Raw genomic sequence first — 18,754 nt, 5'->3', positions numbered from 1 at the left:
ATTTTAATTTTTCAGCAGTATTGTCATCCATTTAATATGGATTTTAAAAGACACAATGAAACCCTAATAATAAGGTCCTCATTTTCCTGGGTGAGAATCTTTGGATGAAACTGGATATGCATTGTTATCTGTTTTACTTTGTCCAAAAGTGGTCCGCATTGTATATTGCTTCGCAGTCTGTTAAAATAATCTTCTAATAAACACGAAGACCCAAATTCCTGGTGCAGATAAGAAAACTACGCACATTCCTACCTTCTCCAAACAGCCAGGATTAGATCAAAAGGCAACCTTATGACACTTGGAGCACAAACCCTCTGGGCGCGCACAGATGGGTCAACCGACAAGTCACAACGTCTGGGAAGCGAGAGAGAAGCGAAATTCCCGCACTTACATCAAGCGAATTCTTAGCAGAACCTTAAACATTCACCCAGGGGAACTGAGAGTGGCGGGCGGGGAGGACATCGGTCCTGTAACGATCCCCGACGATCAGTCGTCTGTTACGTGCGCTCAGAACAGCCAACAAAGAGCCTCCGTTGCGCTTGTCCTCCAGTCCCACGTCGCCCGGGACTGTACGGCAAAAGGACACCGCGGAGGGTATGGGGGGCGGGGGCTCGCTCCGCGCTGGGGGCGGGTCCGGGCGGCCGCTCCCTCCGCCCCTGGAGTAGCTGCCACCTCCTGGCAGCGCCCCAGCTCAGCAGCTCAGACGCGGCCGCATCCCCTGGACTGTAGAGGCGGCAGCGAGCCCGAGCCAGCATCGCTGCTCTCGGCCACAGCGAGGCTGGGAGAGCCCGAGCGCGAGGACACCTGGCCCAGGCGCGGCGGGAAGCTCTGCGCGCCGCTGGTACGTACCAGGTGGAGGGGTAGCGGGAGTGAGTGTGGCTGGTGCGTGGGAGGAGGGAGAGGACTTGGGGAGTCGGGGGCGACTGAGTGAGAAAAGATGTGGTAAGTGCAACTTTTCCATTTGCCGCTCAGTCTGCGCTAGCACCGGGGGATTCCAAGCAGGTGCCCCGTATGCTAGAGCGACCGCATCACTATGCAAACTAAGGCACCTTTAGAGTGGAAGGGGGCGCTTAGGTCAACAGGGGTAACCAGGGAGGGCTGGTCACCTGCTTTTTGCTGGCTCTGCTCTGAAGGTGGACATTAGTGACCTCCTGTCATAAGTTGTCGAGTCCTTAGTCTCTCTCGCCCGCAAAGCCACGTCGTTTTCCTTGGGCTGCTTGTTCCAAGCTCGCGGCCACCGGCAGGGACTCGAGCCCTAACCGGCTCTGTGGCTTTAGCCAACTTGCCTCACTCCCTTAGTCTCCGTTCATTCTTTGACAAAATGTGGTCCTGGTTAGACCAGATGATCCTGAGGGTCCCCTACGGCTACTGGGATTTCCCCGAGCCTAGGACCCCTGCCCAGGAGGAACACGAGTGAAAAGTCGTCTCGGGGGTTTAGGAGATGGAGGGCGTGGGTCCTGGTTGCTGCTGCTGCAACCCCTTTGGGGAAGCACCCAGATGTATCTTCTGGGAAAGAGGGCCCAGCTGCCGCTGCCGGTACCCTCCTGAGTGAGGCTGAGACCGAGAAGCCAGTACCGTCGGCTTAGAACTCATCCCAGGAAGCTCAACGGAACTCGGTTCCTTTGGGAAGCGCTTGGCATGAGCCGGACAAACGGGAAACACACTAAAAAACCCCCAAAGCCAAAAAGACACCCCCCCCCACCGCTCCAAACCAAGCAGGTATTATTTTAGAGTCTGTAGCCCTGGAAAGTGGAGTTTTCAAGGCAGAAGACCACTTAAACATACACTTAGAAAATAAAGACTAAAAACAATTAACGGTCTGGATACGAAAAAGTAGTGGATATAAATTACTATGAGCACTGCATGTCTCTTCGTGTACATGTAGATTCAAAATCCATCCCTCCACTCCTCTCCAAGATGCCTTTCTTCATATTGACATTGCTACACATTTAAAAAAAAAAAAAAGCCTTCTGGGATTTAGTATTTAGAAAGCTCAGAATTTGGATTATTAAAATGAGATGTGATGGTCACATAGCTCACAGAAAGTAGTGTAATGGAGTAGATAGATTCCGGATCAGGGTTGGTTAGACCAGCATTTTGAAAACCTTTTTTGTTTCCTGCTAGTACGATCCACACTGGTCAATGCCTCTCTGTTGAAACTATCTCAAAAGGGTTTATTTACTAAAAAGATGTTCTGGGGGGCCTGGATGGCTCAGTGGGTTAAGCCTATTCCTTCCGCTCAGGTCATGATCTCAGGGTCCTGGGATTGAGCCCCGCATAGGGTGCTCTGCTCAGCAGTGAGCCTGCTTCTCCCTCTCTCTGCCTGCCTCTCTGCCTACTTGTGATCTCTCTGTGTCAAATGAATGAATAAAATCTTAAAAAAAAAAGTTCTGGAAGATAAAATGATTGGATTTTGAAGCAAAGTATGATTTTGGGAGAGGGAGATGTCTTTAGTGATTGACTTTAGTATTATCTTTGCCACATCTTTCTATAGGAAAAAAATCAAAGGCTAATGTAATACTTTATGCAGGATATTTAAAAATGTGTCACATTTTATTTGTGTTAAACAAATTTTCTCCTCTTTAGTCAATTTTAAACTAGAAATTTAGATTTTTAGAAATTTATCCCTTTCAGTGATTTTTAAGGAAGAGTTACCAAGTTGTAAAAACATCACCACAATTCAATTTTAGAAAATTTTCATCACCCCCAAGAGATCCCTCATGTCCATTTATGGTTACTCTCTGTTCTCATACCCAGCTTCAGGCAACCACTAATCTCTTTTCAGTCTTATAGATTTGCCTTTTCTGGACATTTCATATAAATGGGGTCATACATAATACCTGGTCTTTTGTTTATGGCCTCTTTCACTTAGCATAATGTTTTTGAGAGTCATCTATGTTATAGCATGTAGCAGCCTTTCATTCCTTTTTATTTAATAGTTTTCTATTATATGGATATGCCACATTCTATCTATTCTTCAGTGAGTGCTCGTTCGAATTGTTTTCAGTTTGAGGCTATTAGGAATCATGATGCTAAGGACATTTACATTTAAATCTTAGTGGATATATATGTTTTCATTTCTCTTGGGTAAATAGACTTAGAATTGCTGGGTTATATGATAAACTTATGTATAACTTTGAAAGAGCATTATAGAATGGTATTTATGTAGAAGTATATATTTATGAAGTGTAGAAAATTCTGGAGAAGTAAGTGTTTCTGACTGGATCATATATGTTTTGATAGACATTTAGACAGAAGGTTAGAAGAGGAAACACTTTGTTTCCTTTAAAATTTAGAGCTTAAATAATTTTGAAAAAGAAGTAGTACTTCTCAGAAATAAAATATTTTAATGATAGTTGTTTTGGAGCAGTTTAAGATTCATAACAAAATTGAAAGAAAGGTGTAGATATTTCCTATATACTCTGAGCCCCCAGACATGCATAGCTTTCCCTTATCAAAATCTCCCACAAGACTGGTTACATCTTTTTGTTACCAGTTACATTTGTTACAATGGATGAACCTACATTGACACATTGTAATCATTCAAAATCCATAGTTTACCTTAGAATTCATTCTTGCATATTCTGTGGGTCTGGAAAAATATGTAAGGACAAGCATCCATCATTAAAATATCATACAGAGTATTTTCATTGCTCTAAAAATCCTCTGTTCTCTGCCTATCCATACCTCTCCCCAATTTTTTTTTGTTTTGATGCTTAATGAATGTAAATCAGGCCTAATGAAGACTAAATTTCCTTTAGCGTCCACTGAAAATGGAAAAGAAAGCAATTTGAAAATTGTGTTTTAAAAGTTGATGAGACTCAGAACTGAATGGCTTGGTAGTAAATTCAATGGTTTTCCATTCCTTCAATACAAGATTTTAATTGAGTTAAAAAATCTTTTTTTCCAAATATTAAAAAACCCTGTATAAATCCTGTAATAAAATAAGCTTCCTTAGCCATGATTTTACAGAAAACTTTTAAGTAATTAAACATATTCTATCCTTAGATATAGAGATCTAAGGCCCATGATTGATTTGTGAAAGGTACAAAAATCATGTATTAAGAATTAATTAAATATAATCAAATAATCCAAACCATGTATTACTAATTATTTAATCATGTATTATTAAATTATTATTTAATTAATTTAAATCATGCATAATAATTAAAAAATGTATTAAGAACAAATCTAGGATTTCTGTATTTTTGTTTTAAAACTTTTGCCATTGGGGAGCCTGTGTGGTGTTGGTTAAGTGTCCACCTCTCGGCTTCATCTCAGGTCATGGTCTCAGGTTGTGAGATCCAGTCCTGCATCAGGCTCTGCTCTCAGTGTGGAGTCTGTTTAAGACTCTCTCTCCCTCTCCTTCTGCCCACCCCCCAAACAAAACAAAACAAAACAAAACAAACTTCTGCCATTAGTGCAATGCTCTTCTGAATCTTGTTGGTCTCAGAAATTTTCATATTAATATGCTGTATGTACTTTTTATAAGTCATTATCAGTTAGTGGCATTACATAAAGAGAACATACTCAGAAAATCAAAAGTGGTTATTATTAGTTTTAATTTTTATTGGAAATACAATTGATTTTGAGAAATCAAATAATCTACTTTTCACTGAAGTAAGATAAACTATTTTAGCTCTCAAAGGCAAAAGCAGTGTTATGCCCAGGAATTGTATGTTCTGGACTTTATAAATCAGAGCAGGTTTGTGTCCTTCAGTCACTCCTTTTTTTAAAATATGATGGCATCCAAGAGTTGGGATGTCTAGTTAGAAAAGAAGTTCAGAGCTGTCTAAATAAGAATGAAATGATTTGGACTTGTATATATTCATTTTACAGGAGGAGGTAATCTCACCTAGGATCCTGGATCAGTTAGAATAGGATTTCTCAGACTGCAAAGAAGATCAGGGATATAGAGACACATAAAGATTATGTAGTCTGGAGCCAAGACAGCTTGAACACTTGTTAGAAGCTTTTACAGGTAAAATAAGTGGAACTAAATATTTTTCTTCTATCTCTTAAATTCGTTCTTCCCATAGACCCTACTTCCTGCTAAGCCCTAATATCCACCATGTTGATGAAAAAGAACCCCATTTTGGAATATGGAAATCACCATGGTTAACTCTAAGGCTTTCATTTTTAAAGTGGTGAAGTAAAGGAGGAAACTGAGGTCCAATGTGATAGTTTCAGGAATAAAACCATGGAAGACAGGGAAGAGTTAAGCAGTGTTCCCAAACATGTGTCTTCTTAAATGGCTATATCATTCTTTACTTCTGGACTTCTAGACTAATCTTTATGGGCTGTGCTAATATGTGTCAAAATAAAACAATATAGGGTGCCTGGGTGGCTCAGTTGGTTAAGCAGCTGCTTTCAGCTTGGGTCATGATCCTGGAGTCCAGAATTGAGTCCTGAATTGGGCTCCTTACTCAGTCTCCCTCTGACCCTCTCCCCTCTCATGCTCTCTCTCTCATTCTCTCTCAAATAAATAAGTAAAATCTTAAAAGAGAAAACTATATATATAGTTTTTTATGTATATATAGACTATTGTCTATAAATATATATATTTATAGATAAATACAAATATGTATATAAATATATATACATAAATTTTTAAATTGTTTTTAGAGAGAGAGAGAGAGAACAAGTATGAATGGGGGAGGGGCAAAGGGAAAGGGAGAGAGAATGTTAAGCAGACCCCATGCTTAGCACAGAGCCTGATGTGGGACTTGATCTTGCAACCCTGCAATCATGACCTGAGCTGAAATGAAGAAGAGTTGGATGCTTAACCCACTGAGCCACCCAGGTACCCTGAAAACAATATCTTAAAAATCAGCATGTGTATGTGTGTGCACGGACTTGTACACACATAACTAAGGATGGCTTACAACTCATGCAGTTGTATTAGTTTATTATGTTTGTTTATTTAAAAAAATGAGAATAAGTGCTTCTCTCATGGAGTCTCTGGAGCCAGATACATGGAAATTTCAAAACATTGAAATAAACCCCTCTTGTCTGCCTTTCCTAAAGAGGCCTTGAAATCTAATAAAAAGCTAGATTGTAGAGATGATGGATTTTTTCCACATTCTAAAGGTTTCTAAAGGGTCCATTAAGCCAAAAGAAGATATTATAAAGTCCAAGGCTTCCACAGAAACCACTCTGCTTCTCAGTTCCTACATCCCTGGAAAAGGACATCTGTCATAATTGTGTTCATTGCAGTAAGGGAGAAGTAACAAAAATAAAAAGCAATTCTACATCTTTCTAATATGCCATGACACTGTGTACTTGTACCTATAGATACTCTTCTAGCTCTGAGGAGGCTGAATTTGAGGGGATTGTAGTAGCCCAAACAAGAGATGTTAAAGAGTAAGTCAGGGATTAGGGATAAAGAATTAGAGATGCACAAGAGTACCTCAAGTCTAGAAATGTTAGAGACTGAAAATGATGAGGCTTGATAAGTGGTAGAGGAAATTAGAGGGAGGTGGGAGTGAAGAGTGCTTCTCAGATTTTTGGCTTGAGTTTTGAGGCTGTACGAGAATGAGGGCAGATTTGGCAGTTTTACTGGGTTGGGTAATGTCTCCTCAAAATTCACGTACTTCTCGATCCTCAGAATGTGACCTTATTTGGAAAGGTCATTGCAGTTGTAATTGGCTAAGATGAGGTCATCCCAGAGTGGGATGGACCCTTAACCCAGTATGACTGCTGGCCTGATTAAGAAAAGACTCAGAGACGGAGACACGTAGAGGAAGACAAACACATGACAGTGGAGGCGGAGATTGGAGTTATGTAGCTGCAAGGGCTTTGCCAGCCATCACCAGAAGCTAGGAGAGAGTCGTGGAACAGATCCTCCTTTGAGACCCCCAAGAAAGAACCAACCCTGCTGACACCTTGATTTTGGGTTGCAGGCCTTCCAAGCTGTATGGGAGTAAATTCATCTTGTTTTAAGGCACTTAAACCAAGTGACAATTTGTCATGGCAGCCCTAGGAAACTAATATAGTGGGCATGGGGGAAGAGGATGAGTAAAAGAGGAATCAGAGGTAAAGATGCCCAAGAGGCTGTTCTTTAGGAAGCGTACTTTTAGCTGACGTTTCAACCAGGAGGTAAATATAATAACGAGGCCTCCATGGCAAGCACATGGAATGAGGAAGGAAATGGGAGAAAATGGAAGCCGGGGAAGTAAGTTCTTTTGGGAGCCCAAAAAGAGAAGCTGGAAAGGGCATTGTCATAGCAACACAGGTATGTAGAGCATCAAAATGTGTGACATAATCAATAGGTCATAGTCACAGGATGAACCAGTAGGAGAAGGCCTGAAAGGGTATTTTATTTGACAAGTAGAAAGGCTGTATGATTGGGAGGGAGAAACCAGATTTTATTGGGTAAGAAATGGAAAGTAAGGGAATGGGGTTAGCCAGTGTTAAGTACTCATCCTGGGATTATAGCCAAAAGATACAAGAAAAAGATAGATGGGTGGGTAGTGGGGGTCAGAACATAGGGTCAAATTAGTTTTTAGTTACTGTTTCAAGGACAACCTTGGTTCTCTCTTTAGATACCATGAATAAGTGATTAGAAGGTACAGAAAAGATAATTCATGAAGCTGATTTCCAAAAGAGGTAATGGGATTAGAACAAAAGTAGAGGTCTTCAACATAATATTTTTCGATTAGTAACACAAGATTGAAATTTTCCTAAGGGAACATGATTATTTTTTCTTTCAGTGGAAATGATTGTGCATGATAAGGGAATGAAAGCTTCTTCTTTTAAAAAAAAAAATTGATAATTTTAGAGAGAAAGAGAGAGAGGGAGAGCACAGTGGGGAGGGCAGAGGAAGAGGAAGCGACTCAAGCGGAATCCTTCTGAGTGCAGAGCCCCAGGCAGGTTTAATCTCAAGACCCAGAGATCACAACCTGAGGTGAAACCAGGAGTTGTAAACAACCAACGTTGATTACCCAACTTCACCACCCAGTTGCCTCGGGGGAATGGAAACTTCTATTTACTGAGCAATGTACCAGGCCCAGGCTAGGTGGTTTCACAAATTTTATTTATTCTCCAACCTGTGGAGTTGGCCTTATGGCCCTATTTTCTAAGTAAGTAGGTGAAAACAACATCTATTCAAAGTCATTTAATAGAAAGTGGCAGAGTTCAGATAAAAAGACAGGTTTGATTGGTGCCTAAATTCACAGCCTACCATTCTAACTCAAAATACTCCGCTCATTCATTCATACTGAACATTCTTTAAAAAAAAAAAACAAAAAACCATTTATTTATTAACACATTATTTACTTTATATCTTCCTAAATTAGCCATCTGTGAGTTTTTTTTTTTTTAACTTGTTGTTGTTGTTGTTGTTTTATTGAAAGCTGTGCACCCAGTGTGGGGCTCAAACTCGTGACCCCAAGATCAAGAATCGTGTGTGCCAGGCAGGCACCCCATTTTTTTTTCCTTTTTCTTTCTTTCTTTCTTTTTTTTTTTTTTTTTTAAGATTTAATTTATTTATTTGACAGAAATCACAAGTAGACAGAGAGGCAGGCAGAGAGGAAGGAAGGGAAGCAGGCTCCCCGCTGAGCAGAGAGCCGGATGCCGATGCCGGGCTTAGTCCCAGCATCCTGGGATCATGACCTGAGCTGAAGGCAGAGGCTTTAACCCATTGAGCCACCCAGGCACCCCGTACTGAACATTCCTAAGTCACTGCTGAGCATGACACATGTCCTGTGCTGCTCCTCATTATTAGTTGTTAAAGATGGTTACAAAAAAGCAATGTGATAACTTGGGCAGTCCATCCACTGTGTCCTGACATAGTCAAAGTCCTGTACCACTGAACCAGGTTTGGTCTACTCCAGGTTATTTCAGGTTTTTATTCATTTGTACCATATGGATTTGACAGTGAAGAAATGAGACCAGTCTACAACATGGGGTGCAATTTTTTAAATTTGTTTGCCTCAGGGAAGAGTGGAAGCAGGTTTTCAGGAGGAAGTGAGACATATTTTCCTCACAGGGTAGCTCCCTGAAATATTTGTGGAATTTTGCCAAAAAATATTAAGGCTCAGGTAAAACCCAGCATGAGTTGTTCCAACTCTGAGGATTCCATGTTTTGGGTTCTAGTTTGAATCCTTTGACAAGACATATAAATCTTTCAGTTTTAATTGCAAAATGCGGGAAACAAAGCACTTTTTTCCTCATAGATGTTTATTTTTATCAATTTAAATAAGTACCCTATTTTATCCTCTTTTGTTGAAAACTTTTTATATTACTTATCAATAATTAGTATTGGTTTTAATAGTCAATAGGTTCAGTCTTCACTTTGCTGATTTTATCTAAATATGAGCCACTTGAAATATGGTTTAATGAAATAAGGATTTTGTGTAACGACAACAGTTTATGCTTTATCTAAAAAAAATCTCAAATTATCTTATAAAAAAAAATTGTTGGGGAGACTGGGTGGCTCAGCGGTTAAGCATCTGCCTTCAGCTCAGGTCATGATCCCAGAGTCCTGGGATCAAGCCTCACATTGGGCTCTCTGCTCAGAGAGGAGCCTGCTTTTCCCTCTCCCAATCCCCATGCTTGTGTTCCCTCTCTCACTGTGTCTCTCTTTGTCAAATAAATAAATATCTTTAGAAGGAAAAAAAAAAAAAGATTGTTAAAGGTTTACATTATTTGTTAACTTCTTTCAGATATTTTTATCATAAGGCCATAATGTAATTAAGAATATTTAAAGATTTTTAAATTTCAATTTTAACATTCAATACTAATTATCTTCCAGTTTTGGCACATTTATAAGATTATACTTTTATAATCCTATTGCAAATTTTTAAAAAACTGGCATTTTTCCTTATGCAAAGTGACCCATGAAGTAGTTTTTGGCTAGGTGAACTTTAGGTATGAAACATAATTTTCCAGTTTTCCAAATGGGTACATTCTAATTTTGCTCCATCCTGTGGTAATCATTGATTTGAGAAATGAGAGAACAAAGGAAAAACATACTCAATCCATTAAAATACATTGCTTTAAATATTAGCAATGTTCAAATGTAGATTTCAGTTTTACCAAGAATAATATGTGCTTACTATTGTAAATTCTTCACCAAAAATCTCAGATTCTTACTCTCATCTTTTTTGTCAATTATACCTCGTTACATTATAATGAGTTATTGTACATGTTATTTCCAGACGAGGTAATGTTTGCTACTTAAAATACCCAGTTTTAAACTTAATTTTTTAAAAAAGATTTTATTTATTTATTTGACAGACAGAGATCACAAGTAGGCAGAGAGGCAGGCAGAGAGAGAGGAGGAAGTGGGTTCTCCACCGAGCAGAGAGCCGGATGCGGGGGCTCTATCCCAGGACTCTGAAATCATGACCTGAGCTGAAGGTAGAGGCTTTAACCCACTGAGCCACCCAGGCGCCCAAACTTTAAAATTTTTAAAGTGTTTTTGAGGCAATATACATTGCAGTGAAAAATCAAGAAATTTCAGAATTGTATTAAGAAGAAAATAGGCTCTCTATATATTTCCACCATGAACTATAAAATCCTTTGCACATATGTAGCTTTAAAAAACCAAAACTGATGTAACAGATACCATATCTCTCACTTAATATATCATCTCATATATGTTTCCTAGGCAACAAATTATATTTTTAATGGCTGCATCGTGTTCTGTTACATTTTTAACTAATCTTGGTAAATATGCAGAATGTCTCCAAGTTTGGTTTTATTAACAGTGTCATAGTAAATAACTTTGTTCATAATTTTTACACACTTCACATACCTCTTCGATTAATTCCTTTGAATCAATTTCTTGACATAGAATTGGTAGGTCATAACATATTCACTTTTTAAAGACTTCTGATACATTTTGCATAATTTCTTTCAGAGGGCCTATAAGATTTATACTCAAAATAACATTTTTGCTAATATACAAATAATGTTTGAAAAATTTAGAATTTAGAAATCAGTGGGAAAAGATAGCTCATATTTGTATTTCTTTGATCAGATGTCTTTGACTATTTTTAGTTAGTTAATATGTTTATTGGTTATTTTGGTTTAATTTTTCTAAGTTACTTTTTTATATTCTTTGCCTACCTTTAATCCTTTTTTATTTTGAAGCTTTTTATTGATAAGTATATTAACTCCTTGTATGTTTGTTACACTGCAATTTTTATTTTATTTTTTGTTAAGATTTTATTTATTTATTTGACAGAGAGATACACATTGAGAGAGGGAATACAAGCAGGGAGAGGGAGAAACAGGCTTCCCGCTGAGCAGGGAGCCCAACTCAGGGCTTGATTCCAGGATACTGGGATCATGACCTGAACCGAAAGCAGATGGTTTCTGCTTTCTAAGCCACCCAGGTGCTTGCATTTTTTTAAATTAATTATTTTTATTAACATATAATGTATTATTTGCCCCAGGGGTACAGGTCCGTGAATCATCATACTTACATACTTCATTGAACTCACTATGGTACATACCCTCCCCAATGTCCATCCTACAGCCACCCTATCCCTATGACCACCACCCCTACCCACAATCCTCAGTTTGTTTTGTGAGATTAAGAGTCTCTTATGGTTTGTGTCCCTCCTGATCACATCTTGTTTCATTTATTCCTTTCCAACCTCCCAAACCCCCCATGTTGCCTCTCAACTTCCTCATATCAGGGAGATCATATGATAATTGACTTTCTCTGATTGACTCATTACACAGCAATTTTAAAATTGCTTTATTTATTTATTTATTTAGCCATTACTCATTTAGGGAGCATTGCTTTATAGAAAACTTACATTTTACAGATGTCAAAGCTATCCATTTCTTTTATAGTTTTTTATTTTGTTGAGCTTGAGAAGAACCTTCCCACTTATAAAATATTCACCTACTTTTTTTGGTAGGACTTATAATTTTTTTTTAATTTAAATTTTAATCCTTTGGAAATTATTTTAGTAGTCATTGAATGAGGGGATCTTTATTATTTTACTATTTTATTTTATTTTATTTTATTTTTAGTGGTTAGTCTTGTCTTGAATCCATTTGTTCTATAACTGATTCCTTCTCCACTGATTTGAATCTGATCCCATGCCTCCTCATACTTGTACCTCCTGGAGCCCACATTCCTCATAGCTGTGCTGACTATCCTGTAGTCCCAAGCGTGCCACTCATATGCTTTTTTGGCCACTGCTCTTGCACATGACTGCGGGCTCTTTGATTGCCTCTCTGAACTGCCTTGATCCACATCTGTCACTCACCACCTCACCCCAGAAGGAAAAAGAATTCCACTCCCTGTATCGTAATTGCTAGCTCTTCTAAAATTTCCATATTACTAGTTTTGGAACATAGACTTTTTTTTAGCCCTGCAAAACAGATAATTTTCTAATGCTTCAAAGCTTTGTTTTCATCTTTTGTCTACTCATTTTTTTCTTGAAGCTTTATTATGCTTTGTGCTGTCTTTCCTTGACCTGATCTTTGCTTTTTGTTCTTCAAAACCCTTCGCTCATGCTCTCTGGAACACCTGTTCAATCAAAGTAAACTTCTCTTTACTTCCACTTTTTTCCCTAGCTGTGAAACTTGGTATCTCCTTTCCTCTGAGCTCTTTCTGTTGGATACTGTTTAATATTTCATAGTTCACAAATCTCAAGGCAGAGAGGTGGGTCACATGCCCTCCATATATCCATATCCCACCTCTAAATCGTTATTTCTCCACTCTCTTTGACTCACCCCAATTTCTTGGAGCCATCTGGCTGTACTGCCCTCTATCATTACTCACTCCTATCATCTACTTACTACTTGAACAAAACCTTCCTTCACTGAACACTCTAGCGACTGGTGTCCAGTCAACTTTTCCCAGCCTTCTTCTGTTCTCAATCTGGGTGGCTTCATATCTACATCTAACATGACCTCTCAGTTTTTGATCTCTACAACTCAAGCAGTAACCTTTACTATTTCTCACCCAACCATTTCTGTGGCCACACCCTGGACTTTTTATTATATGAAATTATTCCTTCCTACCACTTCAAATTCAGAAACTCTCTAGGCATAGCACTCTCTATTCTTTTTTTTTTTTTTTTTTTAACACCAGTCCAAAGATTCAGACATATACTTGTCCTGTGGGTTCATTAAGGTGGCTGATTCTTTGACTCATCTATTTGCACTCTCCATACTCTTACTGCCTAGAGTAAGATGTTTCAAAATGGATTCCATGTTTCCATCAGCACAAGTCAGTGAAGAACCTAAGAACTCTGTGTGGTTCTGGCTCATCCCTTACCAGCTTCTCCCCTACAACTACAGCACCTTCACACCCTCATCTGTTTTGAGTCCTTCACGACTTAATGTCCCCATATCATCATGTTTATGCAAATTACTGGAGGAATCCACATACTCTCAAAGAACATGAGCAACTTTCCTGGCTTTTCTGGGCCTGACAGGTTTCCCAGGATGCTATCTATGTAGAGTACATCCTTGACTTAAAGAGTCTACACGTTTGAAAATTTTGAAATCCCTTAGTTTCTTTTTATATATCTCCTGTCTTCATCTTCATGCCCTGCTTAGTGACAAAAGAGCTATCAAGAGCCCCTGGCCTAAATTCTCAAATTCAGATTCAAAGAGAAAAAGTATTTTTACCTAGTAGCTTTTGTACCAGTCCTAAGATGGACAAACTTGCATCATGAACCCACTCTGTAAGCATTTGCTGGGTTGGAAAAATGTAATAAGCTTTTTGGAGCAGGTTTGAGTCACGTACCACTTCTGAACTAATCACTGTGGCTAGGTGCATCTGGAGCTCAGATTTGTAAGATATGAGTCTCAACTTTATTCTTGGAAACAATTGAATCACATGGAGTAAATATAGGAGGAAGCCTTCTCAAAGTGGAAATGGATGTTGAGAAGAAATTTTTACTATCCATTAAACTGGTGACACACAAGTTAAAACGGAAGCACAAATGGGTGCTGATTAAACTTGTAAGACTGTCTTGTGAATAAAGACTGTGAATCTTATTAGTGCATAGATTTTGTGACATTTACTTAGCAGCATTTTTAATATCTTGATTCTTGACTCTATTCTTTTTAGTTAGGTTACAAAAGAATTAAGCTTTGTATAAATAAGTTTTGTTTGTTGTAATCCCCTTTAGTCATCATTACTGGATTTTATTTTAAATTCTGTCTGTTAAAATAATTATTTTGAGGATAAAAAATAGATAAGGGAACCCTTCTTTACACAAATACTTTTGCAGCTAACATTTAAGAAGACATTAATAGAAAACAAGAAAACATGTTGACGCAGGATTTGGGAGATAGCAATAGAAATTATAACTAAACTAAAAAAGCTTGATTGTGAGACCAACTCAGATCTTAATTAGTCATGTGACCCTGAAGATGTCTTTATCTTTTCAGATTTCAGGTTTTTGTCAACTTGCTTATACTAATATGAATAATAGGATTTAAGTTCTTCATCATAAAATCAGCACATAGCAAAAAGTACCTGAATTATTCTATTAGAGTGTGTAATTCCATATTTTAATGCTACATGTGCCCATTCATTTTCAGGTTCATTTCTTTAGATGGTTATGGATGTCCTTCATTAAAGCTTTTAATGGGGGTACCTGGCTGGCTCAGTTGGTGGAACATATGATTCTCAATCTTGGGGTCTTGAGTTAGATCCCCACATTAGGTGTAGAGATTACTTAAAAATGGAAGTAAATAAAGTGTGATAGTACTTAAAATAAAAAAAAAACTTTTGGGTGCCTGGGTGCCTTCAGGTCAGGTCATGATCCCAGGGTCCTGAAATGGAGCCCCAAGTCAGGCTCCCTGCTCAGCAGGGAACCTGCTTCTCCTCCTCCCTCTGCTGCTTGCCTGCTTGTGCTCTCTCTCTGTCAAATAAATAAATAAAATCTTTAAATAAAATAAAGTAAATAATAATAGAAAAAGCTTTTAATGAATTTTGGAACTCATCACATGCATCTCTGATATGAATACTTAACTAAATTAAAATAAACAAGTATCTATTAAAAAGCACCTCTTGGATCAGTCACTTGTGGCTAGTGATATAGTACATACAAGAAAGAGTGAGACTCTTGTCTCTTGTATGTACACTTAGAAATATCTGTTTTGAGAAGGTGGGGTGAGATAATATACACAACTTTCCTGCAGGGAAGACAGTAGTAAAGACCACAAAAGAACTAAAGAACTAAAAAGTGCTGTAGGGTTTCAAAGAAGAGAAAGATAAACTTTGAGATTAATCAGAAAGACTTTATGGAACATACAGTAATTGGGATGATCCTTGAAGGACTGATGGAATTTCAATGAATAGGCAAGACATCCCTGATTGAGAAAACAGCATGAACAATGTTAGAAATACAGAGAAGAGTGGGACAGAGTCTTATGTAGAATTATTTAGGGACTGGGAAAAGATAAGGGTAGAAAGATACATTAGAGTTGTAATGATGAATCTTAAATGCTGGCATGAAGATTTTGGACTTAAATTTTTAGTTAATTTGCATTCTCACAAGTTTTTGAGTAGCGAGTCATACAATCAGTGCTGCTTTCTGAGTCAAAAATAATTATTTTGACAGTTTCTTTAGATAAGGATAAATACAGGAGTGGTGTACATTTTTTTAAAAAGAAACCCGATAGAGAAAAAATGGTTATTCGTAGAATTGGTTTAATATAATAGAATACTAAAGGATTCTGTTTTATGGCCAATTTAATATTAATTGATACTGTCAAGTAGCTGTCCAACAAAAGTAGTATAGTTTTAAGTTGGATTAATAAAAGTGTCTTATCCAGAACAAAGAAAGTCGTAGCCCAGCTCTGTTCTGCTGTGGTCAAATTGTTCTTCTTTTCCACCAAAAAATTCCCAGAAATCTAGAGACATAACTCAAATTGCTCCATAGAAAAGGGCAGTTTCCCTGAAATTTTGTACTTACCTGTTCTACTTAATTCTACTTAATAATGTGTTTATTTTATTTTAATATATAAATACACTTTAATATATAGACTATCAAGTAAGACTCCTTTGTTATGCAAAATTTATCACGTTGTGATTTATCAGTTGTGAGTACTTTCTGACACACAGTCAAATACTTCCAAGAATACAGGTTTCCTAGTTTCAGAAGTGCACAGCCTTAGCAGTGTGTAGACCCCACAAGCTCTTAATAGACTAACAATTCATAGGCTCACAATGCAGATTTCCATTAATTAGGGTTTGTGTTGCATGGGTTAACCTAGACAGTCATATTACTGCTAATGTTAAAGTCTTTGGTGATATGGTTGCATAATCATATATGTGAACTTGTTATAGAAAAATCCTGAAAGCATTGTTATATTTGAAAATGGAGGGCTGTATGTCCAGCGCCTGCGGTGGTGAGGTAAGAGGTTGAGCGACTTTGAGATATTTGGTGCACAATTTTGAGATACTAGCTTTGTTGTGACATTTGTGGGCTTTTGTGTTTTGTTTGGTCATGTTCCTATCTTTAAAATTAGTGCTTTGAGGAACACATGTGGAGGAAATAAAGTTTTGTGAATTACTATTTAGGAAATTTTAAAATTAGAATAACTTTTCCTTGCTTTTTATTTGGCCTTTAGCTAGTTAATTTCTTTTATACTCTCTTCTCTATTTCAGTTACACCAAGATTTCTGTGAAAAAATTTTAAAATGTATTTATTTACTGAGAGAGGGAGAGAGCGCACACATATGAGTGGGGGGAGGAGTGGAGGGAGATGGAAAGAAAGGAAGAGAGTGAATCTCCAGCAGACTCCCTGCTGAGCATGGAGCCCAACACTGGGCTCGGTCTCAGAACCCTGAGATCATGACCTAAGTCATAATCAAGAGTTGAACACTTACCCGACTGAGCCACCCAGGCATTCCTCTGCGAAAGCCATTTTAAGAGTTACTAATCTGAATGGCAAGTTTTCTTCCCAGATACTAGCTCCAGACCAGCTTTTAGTGATTTGGTTGCCAGACCATGTAGTTCCCTTGACTTTCATGTTATTTTAATTACAACAGAATGGGCACAAACAATCTGGTTATTTTAGCCATAATACTGAATGGATTGCATCAATTCAGAGATAGCTGCTTATTTGCCCTCAATGATTCATCATAGTTTATGGAGAAGAGGACCAGCCCCAAAGTCAGGAGGTTAGTTTATTTTTGTTTCTTAGTAAATTGTTTAATTAAGAGGTTAAAAATGCCCAGTCCTCGTATATTTTACCATTTAGCCTCGGTACACAATTTTCTTATCATTATTAAACTATAGTATAAACTCATTCTTAATGTTAAGGAATATGCTAGGCACTGAGGAAACCAGGTTGAACAGAATAAGGCCCAGCCTTTGAGCAACATGAGATTAATGTTAAGTAGGGAAATAACTGTGAAACAGTATGACCAATGCCATCATGGCTGTATGAATCAGGAATAAAGATGCTCAGAGGTGGTTATGAGTAATTCTAAAATCAGAGACAGTTTCTCAGAGGAGGTGATGTTATTGTTACATCTTGACATCTAACCAGTAGTTTGCCAGGCAAAGGGGAATGTGTTCTGGGAAGAAAAAAGAGACTTAAAATGTGTGATGTTGTTTAGGGAACTATAATTAAATCGCATCGTGGACTGAGCAGATGTGGCTGGAAGTTTGATGGGAAGTAGATTCAGAAGTGCCTTTCATATCCTGCTAAATAGCTTGGACTTGACTGATGGTTTTAAATGAGCACAGCAGCAGAATCCTATTTGTATCTGTGGTGTACTGGCTATAAGATCATGTCTCTTGGAGCACCTACCTCTTCCTCACGATAGAGATCTAAGGGACAGTAAAGAAGATTGGGTGAGGCTGTACTCATGCACTGATGTGTAAGTTTTTAGATTGATTAGGCCTTTGTCCTAAGAGGTAGGTTGGATGTAGATGGAAAAATATGACAATTTAGATTTCTTGAGTGCAGAAGGAGATATCGAAATTGAAGATGTAAATGTGGGTTTAACTATTGATTAGAATTGAAAGTCTTTCCTAGAAGCTGTACTTAGAGTTATGTGTTGAAATATCTTAGGAACAGGCTTGGAAAATTCTTATGTTTTTCCCATTTTTTGGTCTGTTAACAGACGATATCTAAATAGCAAAATTCTTTGAAATTATGAAAGCTTTGAAAGCCATATTTTAAATGTGATTGAAAAAAGAATGACCTCCTTTATGCGTGTGTGCGCTTTTTTAAATAGACTTTTTTGGCCACAGATTTTGGCTCTGATGCGTTAGTTTTCTGTCAGTTTCTCTAAAGATCCAGGGATAGAGTTTAAATTAAGGATACATTCCAGAGTACCCTTCAGGGGAGGAACTAGCTGTGCTCTGATTTTTCTTTAGCGACAGTCGGAGAGCATTCTGAGAAATGTGTACGGATTATGTAATTAGTCACTTAGGGCCCTTGGCCTCCTGTTAACCTGGCCCTCTTGAGAAGCCATGCTCTGGGAGCAGCTGGGTCAGACTCAGTGCTGCTGTTGCCTAGCAGTCCCCGAGGAGCAGTCATAAGGGGTTGTTGCCAGGCAACCAGGGGACCATGGTGGTGGATTATCCCCCACAGAGTTTTACAGTAGTGGGCCCGCCCCCATGGACAAAACAGTACAGTCTGGCAGGGGTCCAAGTCTCCCTGAGAGGCACAAGGGTTGTTAGCAGTAAGTATTTGACCTTAGAATCAAAGATGATAACTTATGTTCTATGAACATGCAAGCAATTTATGGAATTATTGATGTAAATTTAATTAAACATGAACTGGGAGCAAGTCAGGTAGCTGTCGCAGCT

At 38.2% G+C, this 18,754-nt stretch overlaps 1 protein-coding gene across 6 annotated transcripts in view; it reads left to right on the top strand.

Moving 5' to 3' along the window:
• Positions 1 to 422: 422 nt before the first annotated feature.
• PKIB (cAMP-dependent protein kinase inhibitor beta) overlaps positions 423 to 18,754 on the top strand; it is a 109,904-nt gene continuing 91,572 nt past the window's right edge. Inside the window, exon 1 of one of the 6 annotated variants that reach the window (XM_045066405.1) lies at positions 423 to 841. The gene's annotated coding sequence lies outside the window, so the exon portion shown is untranslated. Of the gene's footprint in view, positions 842 to 7,280; positions 7,375 to 16,838; positions 17,113 to 18,519; positions 18,628 to 18,754 lie in introns of those variants that run through there. The other 5 variants (XM_004740115.3, XM_004740114.3, XM_045066408.1 and 2 more) reach the window with 5 other exon arrangements.

This window comes from Mustela putorius, unplaced genomic scaffold, assembly GCF_011764305.1.
Source record: "Mustela putorius furo isolate JIRA1106 unplaced genomic scaffold, ASM1176430v1.1 tig00003863_pilon_pilon_pilon, whole genome shotgun sequence".
In the NCBI taxonomy this organism is placed as follows: domain Eukaryota; kingdom Metazoa; phylum Chordata; class Mammalia; order Carnivora; family Mustelidae; genus Mustela; species Mustela putorius.
Note: the sequence above shows the minus strand (reverse complement) of the source record. Positions and strands in the feature narration are given on the sequence as shown.